Here is a 14317-nt window from a genome sequence, read left to right as displayed (position 1 = left end):
CGGGGCGGGGCTGCTTCCCGAGGTTCACGCGCTGCACGTGGCCTGCCTCGTTGCCCCGAGGCAGAACTGAGCGAGTACCGGGTGCGCCCTGCCTACGGGGCGCGGGTCCCCGCGTTTCCGCGTGCGCTTTACTGAAAGGGGGACTTCCGGGGTGCGAGGCCACCTGGTTTAGAAAGTCGCCGTGGAGTTTGCAGGGAGTTGGGTGCGCCACTTAGAAAACCTTTGAGCTGGAGAAGTTGTTTGGTGTTAGGTTGTGTTTAGCAGCATCAGGTCTTGGACGGGTCATTCAATCGTTTTCTCTTTGAGTTCCTCATCTCGAACATGATATAGGTACTGGCTGCAGTAGCTGTTAAGTTTTTAATGCTGATGTCAGAAGTTGTTTAACACTTTTTAAAAAAATATATTTTATTGATTTTTCACAGAGAGGAAGGGAGAGAGATAGAGAGAGTTAGAAACATCGATGAGAGAGAAACATCGATCAGCTGCCTCTTGCACATCCCCCACCGGGGATGTGCCCGCAACCCAGGTACATGCCCTTGACCGGAATCGAACCCGGGACCTCTCAGTCCGCAGGCTGACGCTCTATCCACTGAGCCAAACCGGTTTCAGCAGAAGTTGTTTAACACTTAAACGCTCTGTTACATCTTAAAGCCACTTATTAGGAAGTTAAGTGTATGGTAGACCGGGTGGACGTGCCTCGCGTTTACAGTTTGTTGTGACAAACATTAATAACCAGTTTTGTAGTTTGCTGTCTCAGTTTCTAATAAATCGTAATCTTATGTCATTTGGGGGATGATGTTCACAATTAGTTTGTAATTAGAATGGCTTTACCAGACATCTTTCAGTTATGTAAAACTATGGTAGAGGGCCACTTTTGGCTGCTTTACATTATGCATTTGCTCTTTGTCATTTTCTCCCTCCCTGGTACATTTCCCCTTGGGGATTAGGGGATTAGTTGGATACCTTACTCTACCCACTTTCTAGAAACAGACTCCTGACAAAAACAGCCTTGCTTACTATTGGAACTGTTGCTAAAGCTAGTTAAATCTATTATAACTCAAGCATAAGCGTCACAATTTTTTGTTTCTCCTCAAAATAGTATTTTAAGTATCTCCTAGTTTGAGGCCTTGGATACATTTTAATGTCTGGTTAGTCTTCCTTCTATAATAGAACTTTTCGTGATTGTGTGTGACTGTTACCTATAATTAAATTGTTGGATCTTCCAGTAAATTTTTTTTGTTTGTTTTGTTAATCCTCACCCAAGGATATTTTCCCATTGATTTTTAGAGAGAGTGGAAGGGAGGGGGAGAGACAAACACCGACCTCACATCGATTGATTGCCTCTTGCAAGCTCGCCCCGCTGGGGATCAAGCAACGGAGGTTCATGCCCTTGAATGGAATTGAACCTACAACCCTTAAGTCCGTGGGTCAGACGCTCTATCCACACCAGCTAGGGCAAATCTTTTTAAATATATTGTTTTAGATTATCATCAGTTGATGCCAATAAAAGATATTCTGATGTGTGTAAAAGGAATCAATATCTCAGGATTCAAATAATATTAACATGATTTTCTCTATTAATATAGGGGCTACATGATGTAGAAAGATCTTGGATTTTGATAAAAAATAAACTAGATTGTGTTCAGGTCCTGTATTGGTATTAATTATATTTGCAATTTTAAGGCAGATTGTATAAACACTTTTTTTAAATTGACCTTAAGGAGGAAGGGAGAGAAAGAGAAATATCAATGTGAGAGAGATACATCAATGGGCTGTCTCCCGAATCCTCCCTGATGGGATTGAATCTGAAACCTAGGTATGTATCCTGATGGAATCAAACCCACAACCTTCGACAGTGCTCCAAACAACAGCCATAAATGGCCAGGCCAGATTGCATAAATTCTTGAGTCTTAGTTTCTTTTGTAATATGTATACAATTCATCCCTCTTTTCTGGGGTTGATGTAAGGATTAAATGAGCTAATGTTTATAAAGTACACTAGAGGCCTGATGCATGAAATTCGTGCAGGAGTAGGCCTTCCTTCCCCTGGCTGCTGGCACTGGCTTCCCTCTGGCACCTGGGACCCAGGACTGGGCTTCCCTTTGGCCACCAGCAGGCACCTGGGACCCAGGCTTCCCTCACAGCCCCTGCTTTGTCTGGAAGGTTGTCTGGTGTAATTAACACATTATGTTTTTATTATTATAGACTAGAGGCCCAGTGCATGAAAATTTGTGCACTCGGGGGAAGAGGGGGCTCCCTTCAGCCCAGCCTGTGCCCTCTCACAGTCCAGGACCCCTCGGGGGATATCCACTGCCGGCTTAGGCCTGCTCCGTGGGGGATCAGGCCTAGCTGCAGTTGGACATTCTTAGTGCTGCCAAGGAGGTGGGAGAGGCTCCTGGGGGCAGTTCCTGCATTGAGCGTCTGCCCCTTGGTGGTCAGTGCGCATCATAGCGACTGGTCGTTCAGCTGTTAGGGTCAATTTGCATATTACCCTTTTATTATATAGGATTATTATATAGGATAATATTAGTTCTTTCCCCTTCTCCTTTTTATCCTTAAAAGTACTTTTCAAAATGTCAGGAAAATGTCTAATCCTGAGATTTAGAATCTTAAGTCATGGACTATCATAATGACTGCCCAGGTTGCTTTTTATTTTTAACACAAGTCCAGAAATGTTTGGAGGGAGGATCAGACCGTTTTGACTGATACTACAGTATTTGGAATTTCTAGCTTTTGATCTCTGGTTTGATTTCCCTTCCTCTTGTGAAAACAGGTGAGTGACATTCTACAATACAGATGAAGAGATTTTTCTGTTTCATGTTCATTCTTCTTTGCTACTTAAATTACCATTGATTTGGGAAGGGATGTTTGTAAATCATATTTCTAGACATTGAGAAAAATTTTAATTTAAAAATGTACAATATACAAGATTTTTGCATAGATAATGGCAAAATTATTTTGACATGTCTTAACTATAAAATACTGAAGTTATGTTGGATAACTTCTACAGTTCCTTCTAACTTTAAAAATTACATTTTTTGTTTGCATAAAATGATTTACCTTTATGTGTAGTTGTCCCCAGTGAAGAGATCCCATGCCCTTTTGTCTTCTGTTTAATTTTTTAAAAATGTATTTTTATTGATTTCAGAGAGGAAGGGAGAGGGAGAGACAGAAACATCCTTGATGGGAGTGAACCATTGATTGCTGCCTCCCCCACGCCCCCTTCTAGGGATGTCTGCAATCTGGGCATGTGCCCTTGACTGGAATAAAACCCGGGACCCTTCAGTTCGCAGGCGACGCTCTGTCCACTGAGCCAAACCGGCTAGGGCTCTTCTGTTTAATTTTGCTATGTTTTTCATTTTAAAGCCTGGCAAATATAGAAATTCAGAAATGTTTTAGGAATGAGCTAAGATTTTCCTATTTATTATTCCTGTTTATCACCAGACTAAAATACTGCTTTGGGGGAGAGGGACATTGATGCTATATTTGATTTTGGGAGGAGAGACAAAGACAAGTTTATAATTATTTGCTTATAAACTTGTTAAACATTTTCTTAGAATTTATCAAATTATTAAGAGGTTTTTTGTTTGCTTGCTCAGCAAAAATGAGGATATAAAGAGAATGTGATATTTTCTTTGCTTCTGCATCTCCTGTGCTGGTAATAATATTAATATTGAATTGTGTACCCTGTTACTGCACTCTGACAATGCTTATTTTTTCCCACATTTAAAAATTGGGTTACATAGGTAAATAAACATAATATTTGCTGGCTTCCTTGACATCAGGTACTAAGTTGGTTTGGGAACAATTTTGATTGACTGCTGACTAACCAAGTATTTCACTTGTAAGAAATAAGTAAAATGAGCATTCATCCAAGGCTTGTGATCCTTAAGTATTAATTACTGCCTGTGTACATGTTTTTTTGTAGTTCCTGAAAATATGTAAGATTTAAATATGAACATCTGCAAACAAAACACAAACCTTGAAAATTAGGCTCTGCATAGTTTCCAGTTTTAGATTAAACTGAATTTTTATTATAATATGGTCATAACCTTATCTTAAAATATAAGGTGATTAATTTTATGTGTGGAAGGTTGTGTTTTGGGGTGGAGAGTGGAATTATGAACTTCCATTTTTTTGATCAGTGGTTTTTAGAAATGAGTATTTGCAGCATTGGTGCTTGAATATGAATGTTGATATGGGTAAAAAATATTCCTACCTTAATTGGATTGAATTGTTTTCAGAAAGTCTTTTTTTAAAATTTTTTTTATTCCTGAAGCTTTGTTTTTCCTGGGAAGTATACCAATAAAAGATACCCATTTGCCTTACTACATCCCATTTGGGATGCGAGATGAAGACTCCTGCCTTTCTAATCCTTTTTACAAAGAGCATCAATTTTGAAATAAAAATTAGAACTTGATATAGGATAGTAAACTAAAAAACATTGATATTACAAATAATTTGCCTCATGTGCTATTATTAAATACCTTTAACATTTTATTACACACCAGCTGTGTGCTAGAAATTTTGTGGAAATAACCTTTTTGAAAGCAAGAAACAGTTGCCTGTAGCACTTGAGACTATTTGGTAGATGTCTCTTTGAGAAGTTAATTTTTTTCACTAGGCTCTTCCTCAGGTTAAATAAACTGCAGGACACTTAAAATGTAGTTACAACTTTTCTTGTATTGGTACGGTTTTGGATATAATTTTAAAGATTACTTCAGGTTTGTTATTTAATTTTATTATGCATAGTGCATGTCTTAGTGATCTTATGGAGTTGTTTTGGTTTGGCTTAGAGCAGCGGTTCTCAACCTGTGGGTTGCGACCCCTTTGGGGGTCGAACGACCCTTTCACAGGGGTCGCCTAAGACCATCGGAAAACACATATATAATTACATATTGTTTTTGCGATTAATCACTATGCTTTAATTATGTTCAATTTGTAACAGTGAAATTGGGGGTCACCACAACATGAGGAACTGTATTAAAGGATTGAGGCATTAGGAAGGTTGAGAACCACTGGCTTAGAGAGTGGTATTAAGCTAGATAGCTGTTCCATGTTAGTGAGTGGACAGCATAGTATGTGAACAGTGTATGGTGCAATTTTGTTGTGTAGGTTAAGCCAACAAGTATATTGAGTTCCTGTCACTTGCCAGATCTTGTGCTTGGTTTTGAGAAAGAAAACATTAAATAAGACCCTGGCCACTTTTGGGGGAGCATGCTGTCCTGTGAAAGAGGAGAGTCAACATCAAAAGTACCTATAAGTTGGATGAAAGAAGTGACAGCTGGTTGAATGGAGGGTGGATGGAGAATTCTTTAAGAGCATAGAAAAGCCAAAACCGGTTTGGCTCAGTGGATAGAGCGTCGGCCTGCGGACTGAAAGATCCCAGGTTCGATTCCGGTCAAGGGCATGTACCTGGGTTGCCGGCACATCTTCAGTAGGAGATGTGCAGGAGGCAGCTGATCGATGTTTCTCTCTCATCAATGTTTCTGACTCTCTATCTCTCTCCCTTCCTCTCTGTAAAAAAAATCAATAAAATATATTTAAGAAAAAAGAGCATAGAAAAATTTGATTAAGTCCTTTTGAACAATGAGAGTTTTGAAGGATAGAGATAAGGGGTATAAAGAGATGGGTGAGGTGAAGAAAAAGAAATCTCAGGGAAGTGGATTGTTAAGTGGTCTTGTTTAGATAGGGGGCTTGCATATGACAGAAGGAGCTGAGATGGAAAGGTTAAGTTTTAGCTAAATTGTGGAGGGCTTTGAAAGCTACAGAATACAATTAAAGAGCCACTGGGGGGGAGGGGGGGGCATAGTTTAGGAAGGATTTGGAAGTGAGGAGGACCAATTTGAAGATTATTGCAGTGCTGATATTAAGGATTGCTTCAAAAATCTCACCTCATTGTTTCTGGGAAGCTCTTCCTAACATCTTCCTCACTCCCATTAAGATTTGCCTCTGCTCTTTTGGCATAGCCACATTTTCACTTGTCTCTCTTATTAGCTCCTAATGACAGGAGCTATGTCTTACTTTATATCTATAATGCAAGGCATAGTATTAGTAGATGGTTGCCCAGTAAATGGTTGAATAAAGGGGAGATCTGAACCACAATGGTGTCTTTAGCAAGGGAAAGGATTCCTTGTAGAAGAGTTATAGAATTAGAGGCAGGATGGACAGAATTTGACTCAGTTGGTTATAGGGGATCAGGAAGGAGTCCAAGATGACCCTGTTATTATGCTGCTGCTGGCTAACACTTATTGATTAACTAGAGGCTCTGTGCACAAAATTCGTGCACTTGGGGGGGGCGGTTGTCCCTCAGCCCAGACTGCACCCTCTCCAAACTGGGACCCCTTAAGGGATGCCCGACTGCCCGTTTAGGCCTGATCCCAGTGGGATTGGGCCTACTGGGATCAGGCCTAAACGGGCAGTCGGACATCCCTCTCACAATCCAGGACTGCTGGCTCCCAGCCACTTACTGCCTCCCTGCCTGCCTGAATGCCCCTAACCGCTTCTGCCTGCCAGCCTGATTACCCCCTAACTACTCCCCTGCCAGCCTGATTGACACCTAACTGCTCCCCTGCTGTCCTGATCACCCCCAATTGCTCTCCCCTGCCGGCCTGATTGCCCCCAACTGCCCTCCTCTGCAGGCTTGGTCCCCCCTGCTGCCCTCCTCTACTTCCAAGAAACACCATCCGAAGGATGTAAAGTTCCAGTATGGTGATAAACTTGTCCATGTATTCTAAAACAGTATGGCCCATATCCTGATGGCGATGCAATATTTGCACCCATGGAAGCAAAAGCAAAAGAACTATTTATGGAATGAATATTTTCCATGAAATTTTTACTGTCAGAATCTTCGTTTGTCATTAATCTTTTAAAATATTCTGATTATTCTGGAAAATGTATATCATTTGGACAGACTTTACCTTTGCTAAAACATCGAGTAAATTTCCCATCGGATGGTCTTTCATCAAAGAAATTTAGTGATAGGCAAAATTGACATCTAACAGTCATTCCACCACAACTATGTTTGAGAATTGCATCCTCATGTACTCCATTTTTGCTGAGAAGGCAGTTCCTGCTGGTATTGGTAGTACTTGTTGATGACTGTTCTTTAGACATATTCTGTTGTTGCCACTGCCTTCTTTCAACTTCAAAGGCACGTTGGTCTTTAGACATTTTCTGTCTATAAGCCCTCTTTCGGCTGCAGAGCTACATTGTATCAATAATTGCTCTTTAGACATAGTCCCACCTCTCTACTGTCAAGGTCTGAGATGCAGGTGAATGAGAGTCCTGGCTGTAAGGCCACTGAAGCTGTCTCATCAACGGCTGATTCTGGCTGATTCTGTGGGGGTAGGACTTCCTTCTCCCTGCTGTCAGAGTCTCCGTGGCGGTGATGACGAAGCAAGCATTCCACCCAGCCGCTCCGGGCCCAGCCTGCCCAGAGGCCCTCTGCGGCCAGGCCAGAACGCTTGCCTCATTGTTGGGGCGACAACGCAAGCGTTCTGCGCTCAGCTTGCCTAGAGGCCCTCTACGGCTGGGCCGGATCGCTTGCCTTGTCACCAGGGCAACAACGCAATTGTTCCCTCTTTCCCCCCGCTGCTCTGTGCCTGCTGCCCAGAGGACCTCTGTGGCTGGGGTGGAACACTTGCCTTGTCGCCGCAGAGATGAAGCAAGCATTCTGCCAGGCTGCTCACGCTGCCCACTCTCAGCGGCCGTCCTCCAGGACTGGGGGACTCCATCAGGGTTGAGAGGACTGGGCGCTGCCATTTGTGATGGAGTGTCGGTCAATTTGCATATTCACTCTTTATTAGATAGGCTTATTATGTACCAAACACTGAGTGCTTCACCTGTATTTATCCTTCACATCATTACTGAGGCAGGTGCTGTACAGCTTTACACATGAAGGAACTAGTCCCAAGGCTACAGATCTGGTAAATCTGGTTCTAGAATTTGTGCTCTTAGTGCAGTGGTTCTCAACCTTCCTAATGCCACGACCCTTTAATACAGTTCCTCATGTTTTGGTGACCCCCAATTTCATTGTTACAAATTGAACATAATTAGAGCATAGTGATTAATCACAAAAACAATATGTAATTATATATGTGTTTTCCGATGGTCTTAGGCGACCCCTGTGAAAGGGTCGTTCAACCCCCAAAGGGGTCGCGACCCACAGGTTGAGAACCGCTGTCTTAGCATCTTACTATTTCCAGATTATGAGTAATTGAGAGTTACCACCTAATGTTAGAAGTAAGGTCCAGAGGATAAGATAGTTTGTGAGGCATTTTACAACTATTGGATTTGAGAATGATGATCCAGAGAGCAGTTTGAGAACAGACTGGAACCTATGAGAGGATGAGGTTAAGATCAGGAATTGGCAGTCATCTCAGTACAATAAAGGTGTTGATTTGCTTCCTGTGGGAGAGATTGTTAAACTTGGGGGAGATGTAAGTTGATGCTTTAGAGCAGTGGTTCTCAACCTTCTGGCCCTTTAAATACAGTTCCTCATGTTGTGACCCAACCATAAAATTATTTTCGTTGCTACTCATAACTGTAATGTTGCTACTGTTATGAATCTTAATGTAAATATTTGATATGCAGGATGGTCTTAGGCGACCCTTGTGAAAGGGTTGTTTGACCGCCAAAGGGGTCGCGACCCACAGGTTGAGAACTGCTGCTTTAGAGGATGAGAGGACAAAGACATCTGGGAGACAGAAATGGAAATGGAGAGCTGACTAGGCAGAATGGCAGCACTGGAAGGATGTTACTGTGGATGGCTTGCTAATTTGAAAACTCAGGTATGGAGGCCTTTCACTTAAAATAACGTAGGAGCAGCCTGGAAGAAAAAAGTTTTTAATCTCAGTCACCAAGTTACAGGGTCATATGGCATGAGTGTAGTTAGCCTCACCTTTATCTTGTATCCTCAGCAGACATCAGAATGATCCTTCTTCCTTTGGGATTTTCTTGCTGTCCTTCCCCACATCTGTACTGTCACTTGATAAATTTCTCTTTGCCTCTTTATTTCCTCAAACCTCCCTTACTCTACCCTTGCTTTTGGGTCTTTTTATTTGGATGAGGAATTGTTCTGTAACTTCAGAAGAACTTTAAGCATTAATTTGTTGTTTTTAGATTTAAAAGAAAATAAAAATCCGAGCCCAAGACAAATAATATGGTTAAGTTCCAGGTTAAGAAGAGGGAGAGGCTCAGCTTCTGAAGTAGCATTACATTTACAGTTTATCTGGACCACTAGCTTAAGAAGTTGGCTATTCTTTTTTAAAATCTTATTAACTGCTATTTGAATTTAACTTCTCTTAAATGTCTGGTTTGCACTAAATATGACTGGTGCCATCTTAGGGTAATTGAAATCAGCTAATGTCTCTTCTTAAGCCAGGCTGTTATTTTTAAATCTTACAAATGATTTGGATGTGGTGGCATAGAAAATTAAAGACAGGCTAGCACATTCTTAGGTACTCTTGTATGCTTATTCTTCTGGGTGAACTTTAAAATTATTTTATTTTATTTATATTTTTTTAATTTTTATTTTTTAATCTTTAATTTCTTTATTGATTAAGGTATTACAAATGTGGCCTCATCCCCCCATTAACCCCCAACTTCCCCCCTTCCCTCCCATTCATGCTCTCATACCCCTGTTGTCCGTGTGCATGTATACAAGTCCTTTAGTTGATCTCTTTCCCTTACCCCCACCTTCCCCTACTTTCCCTTTGGGGATTGATAGTCTGATCGCTATTTCTCTGTCTTTGGATCTGTCCTTGTTCATCAGTCTATGTTGTTCTCTATATTCCACAAATGAGTGAGATCATGTGGTATTTATCTTTCTCTGACTGGCTTATTTCACTTAGCATAATGCTCTCCAGTTCCATCCATGCTGTTGGAAATGGCAAGAGTTCCTTTTTTTTTACCGCAGTGTAGAATTCCATTGTGTAGATGTACCACAGTTTTTTAATCCTCTCATCTGCTGATGGGCACTTAGGCTGTTTCCAAATCTTGGCAATGGTGAATTGAGCTGCTATGAACATAGTGGTGCGTATATCCTTTCTGATTGGTCTTTCTGGCTTCTTGGGATATATTCCTAGACGTGGGATCACTGGGTCGAATTAGAGTTCCATTTTTAGTTTTTTGAGGAAACTCCATACTGTTCTCCACAGTGGCTGCATCAATCTGCATTCCCACCAGCAGTGCAGAAGGGTTCCTTTTTCTCCACATCCTATCCAAAACTTGTTGTTTGTTGATTTGTTGATGATAGCCATTCTGGTGGGTGTGAGATGATACCGCATTGTCTTTTTCATTTGCATCTCTCGTATAATTAGTGACTTTGAGAATGTTTTCATATGTCTTTCGGCCTTCTGTATGTCCTGTTTCGAAAAGTGTATCTAGGTCCATTGCCCATTTTTTGATTGGATTGTTTATCTTCCTATTATTAAGTTTCATGAGTTCCTGTAAATGTTAGAGATTAAACGCTCATTGGTGTTGTCATTGGCAAATATATTCACCCATGCAGTAGGCCTTCTTGTTGTCTTGTTGATGGTTTCCTTTGCTATGCAAAAGCTTTTTATTTTGATGTAGTCCCATTTGTTTATTTTCTCTTTAGCTTCCATTGCCTTAGGAGCAGTATCAGAGAAGAAATTTCTTCGGCATATGTTAGTGATTTCGCTGCCTATGGATACCTCTAGTATTTTTATGGTTTCCCATCTTATGTTTAAGTCTTTTATTCATTTTGAGTTTATTTTTGTGTATGGTGTGAGTTGGTGGTCTAGTTTCATCTTTTTGCATGTATCTGTCCAATTTTCCCAACACCATTTATTGAAGAGACTGTCTTGACTCCATTGTATGCTCTTGCTTCCTTTGTCGAATATTAATTAGGCATAGTGGTTTGGGCAGATTTCTGGGTTCTCTATTCCATTCCATTGATTTATATGTCTGTTCTTGTGCCAGTACCAAGCTGTTTTGAGAACAGTGGCTTTGTAATACAGCTTGATATCTGGTATTGAGATCCCACCTACTTTGTTGTTCTTTCTCAGGATTGCTTCAGCTATTCGAGGTCTTTTTTTATTCCAGATGAATTTTTGGAACGTTCGTTCTAGATCTGTGAAATATGCCATTGGTAATTTAATGGGGATTGCATTGAATCTATAGATTGCTTGGGGTAGTATGGACATTTTGATGATGTTGATTCTACCAATCCATGAACACGGTATGTTCTTCCATCTATTTATGTCTTCCTCTATCTCTTTTTTCAGTGTCCTGTAGTTTTCCGAGTACAGGTCTTTTACCACTTTAGTTAAGTTTATTCCTAGGTATCTTAATTTTTTTGGTGTGATGGTAAATGGGATTGCTTTTTTAGTCTCACTTTCTGTAAGTTCACTATTGATGTAAAGAAATGCCATAGATTTCGTGGCATTAATTTTGTATGCTGCTACATTGCTGAATTCATTTATTAAGTCTAATAATTTTTTGATGGAGTCTTTAGGGTTCTCTATGTACAGTATCATGTCATCTGCAAATAAGGAGAGTTTTACTTCTTTTTAAATTTAGATGCCTTTTATTTCTTCTTCTTGTCTCATCGCAATGGCTAGTACTTCCAGTCGTATATTGAACAGGAGTAGTGAGAGGGGGCATCCCTGTCTTGTTACTGTTCTTAGGGGAAATGGTTTTAGTTGTTTTTTTTTTTTAAATTAAATCTTTATTCTTCAGACTATTACATTTGTTCCTCTTTTTTTCCCCCCACAACTCCCATCCTCCCAGTTCCCATCCCACTCTCTGCCCCCACTCCCCACCCACTGTCCTCATCCATAGGTGCACGATTTTTGTCCAGTCTCTTCCTGCATCCCCCACACCCCTTTCCCCCCCATGAATAGTCAGTCCATTCCCTTTCTATGTCCCTGATTCTATTACAGTCACCAGTTTATACTGTTCATCAGATTATTCCCTTGATTTTTAGATTCACTTGTTAATAGATGTGTATTTGTTGTTCATAATTTGTATCTTTACCTTTTTCTTCTTCTTCCTCTTCTTAAAGGATACCTTTCAACATTTCATATAATACTGTTTTGGTGGTGATGAACTCCTTTAGCTTTTCCTTATCTGTGAAGCTCTTTATCTGACCTTCAATTATGAATGATAGCTTTGCTGGATAAAGTAATCTTGGTTGTAGGTTATTGACATTCATCACTTTGAATATTTCTTGCCACTCCCTTCTGGCCTGCATAGTTTCTGTTGAAAAATCAGCTGACAGTCGTCTGGGTATTCCCTTGTAGGTAACTGAGTTTCTTTCTCTTGCTGCTTTTAAGATTCTCTCTTTGTCTTTTGCTCTTGGCATTTTACTTATGATGTGTCTTGGTGTGGTCCTCTTTGGATTCCTTTTGTTTGGGGTTCTCTGCGCTTCTTGGACTTTTAAGTCTATTTCTTTCACCAGGTAGGGGAAGTTTTCTGTCATTATTTCTTCAAATAGGTTTTCAATATCTTGTTCTCTCTCTTCTTCTGGCACCCCTATAATTCGGATGTTGGTACGCTTGAGGCTGTCCCAGAGGCTCCTTACACTATCTTCGTATTTTTTGATTCTTTTTTCATTTTACTTTTCCGGTTGGGTGTTTTTTGCTTCTTCGCATTTCAAATCTTTGACTTGATTCTTGTGATCCTCTGGTCTGCTGTTGGGAGTCTGTGTAATATTCTTTATTTCAGTAGTGTATGCTTAATTTCTAGTTGGTCCTTTATCACAGCATCGAGGGTCTCACTAGATTTCTTGAGGATCTTACTACATTTATCGGCGGTTTCTAGAAAGTTCTTGAAAAACCTTAAAAGTGTGGTTTTGAACTCTATATCCAGCAGTTTGCTTTCCTCCATTTCTGTCATTTGTGATTTGTTTCTTTGTCTCCGCATTTTTTATGCTTTGCTGTGTTGATAGAGTGGCTTTTTGTGCTAAGTGTCCTATAGGGCCCGGTGGCTCAGCCTTCCCAATTACCTTATGTAGACACTCTTGGTGTACCCCCTTGTGGGCTTTGTGCATAGTCATGTTGTAGTTAAGCCTTGGTTGTTGTAGGTAACACAGGGAGGATTTGACCTACAGGCCAATTGGCTGTGAAAATCAGCTGTGTCTGCAGTGGGAGAACTGTGCTGAAGACACCCTTCTGGGGTAAGACTTGCTTCAGTGGGGCTTTGGTGCTCACTGAGTCTGCCCCCTGAGTGTGTCCCTTATGGATCTGCGGAGTTATAATTGGATGGTCCCACTCTGACCACTGGGTACACTGGCTCTTGGATCTAAGGAGGTGCTAATCTAGCCTCTGCCTGAGGCTACCCTGCAGAAGCCACCTGTAAAGCAATGCAAGTTGCTCTGGGGCCTTGGGCAGCTGCAGTTTGTTAAGTAACTTTCATATTACAAAGGGCCGGGCCTTTCATATGCAAAAGCCTCCATTCACGGCTTGGGTGGGGTGGAGCCCCAGGGGATCAAGTGGGGGGGCAGGCGGAGTGAGCAGTAAGGCTGCTCTCAGCCCTGTCCTCAGAGGCCCCGGCAATCGCTGCGTGGGCCTCCGAGAGCAAGCTGCCCTTGAGTTCCGACCGATGCCAGACAGTCCCCTTTCTCCCGTATGAGTCTGGGTCCCCAGAGACTCGCCTGGAACTGGAGCTCAGAGCTGGAGACTCCCTCCGGATTGAAAAGGACAATCATGACCTCAGCCGCCAGCCCACTCCGCGTGCACCTCAGCATCTTTGTATTTTACTTCCGCACCGCACCTACTCTGAGTCTCGGTATGCTTGTCTCTTTCCTTCTAGTTGTAGAATTTCCACTCAGCCAGCCTTCCTGTGGTTCTGGATGATGTCCGTTCCGTCTTTTAGTTGTATTTTTGAAGTGGTTTTGTGAGGCAGGAATCTCTGGTGTTTACCTATGCCGCCATCTTGGTTTTTCCGGTTTTAGCTTTTGCCCATTGATTATGATGGTTTGTCATATATGGCTTTTATTATGTTGAGGTATGATCCTTCTATTCCTACCTTGCTGAGAGTTTTTATCAAGAAAGGGTGTTGGATTTTGTCAAATGCTTTTTCTGCATCAATTGATATGACCATGTGATTTTTTTCTCTCAATTTGTTTATGTGATGTATCACATTGATTTGCGGATGTTGTACCATCCTTACATCCCTGGGATAAAACCTCTTGGTCATGGTGAATGATCTTTCTGATGTACTGCTGATCCGATTTGCTAGGATTTTGTTGAGGATTTTGGCATTTATGTTCATGAGGGTTATTGGCCTGTAATTCTCTTTCATTGTGTTGTCTTTATCTGGTTTTGGTATTAGGGTGACGCTGGCTTCAT

At 41.3% G+C, this 14317-nt stretch overlaps 1 protein-coding gene across 3 annotated transcripts in view; it reads left to right on the top strand.

The window, feature by feature from the left end:
- The window catches only part of U2SURP (U2 snRNP associated SURP domain containing), an 82328-nt gene that overhangs the window by 915 nt on the left and 67096 nt on the right, over window positions 1-14317 (top strand). The window lies entirely within an intron of this gene.

Source organism: Myotis nattereri (genome assembly GCF_964212035.1).
Source record: "Myotis nattereri genome assembly, chromosome: 3".
In the NCBI taxonomy this organism is placed as follows: domain Eukaryota; kingdom Metazoa; phylum Chordata; class Mammalia; order Chiroptera; family Vespertilionidae; genus Myotis; species Myotis nattereri.
Note: the sequence above shows the minus strand (reverse complement) of the source record. Positions and strands in the feature narration are given on the sequence as shown.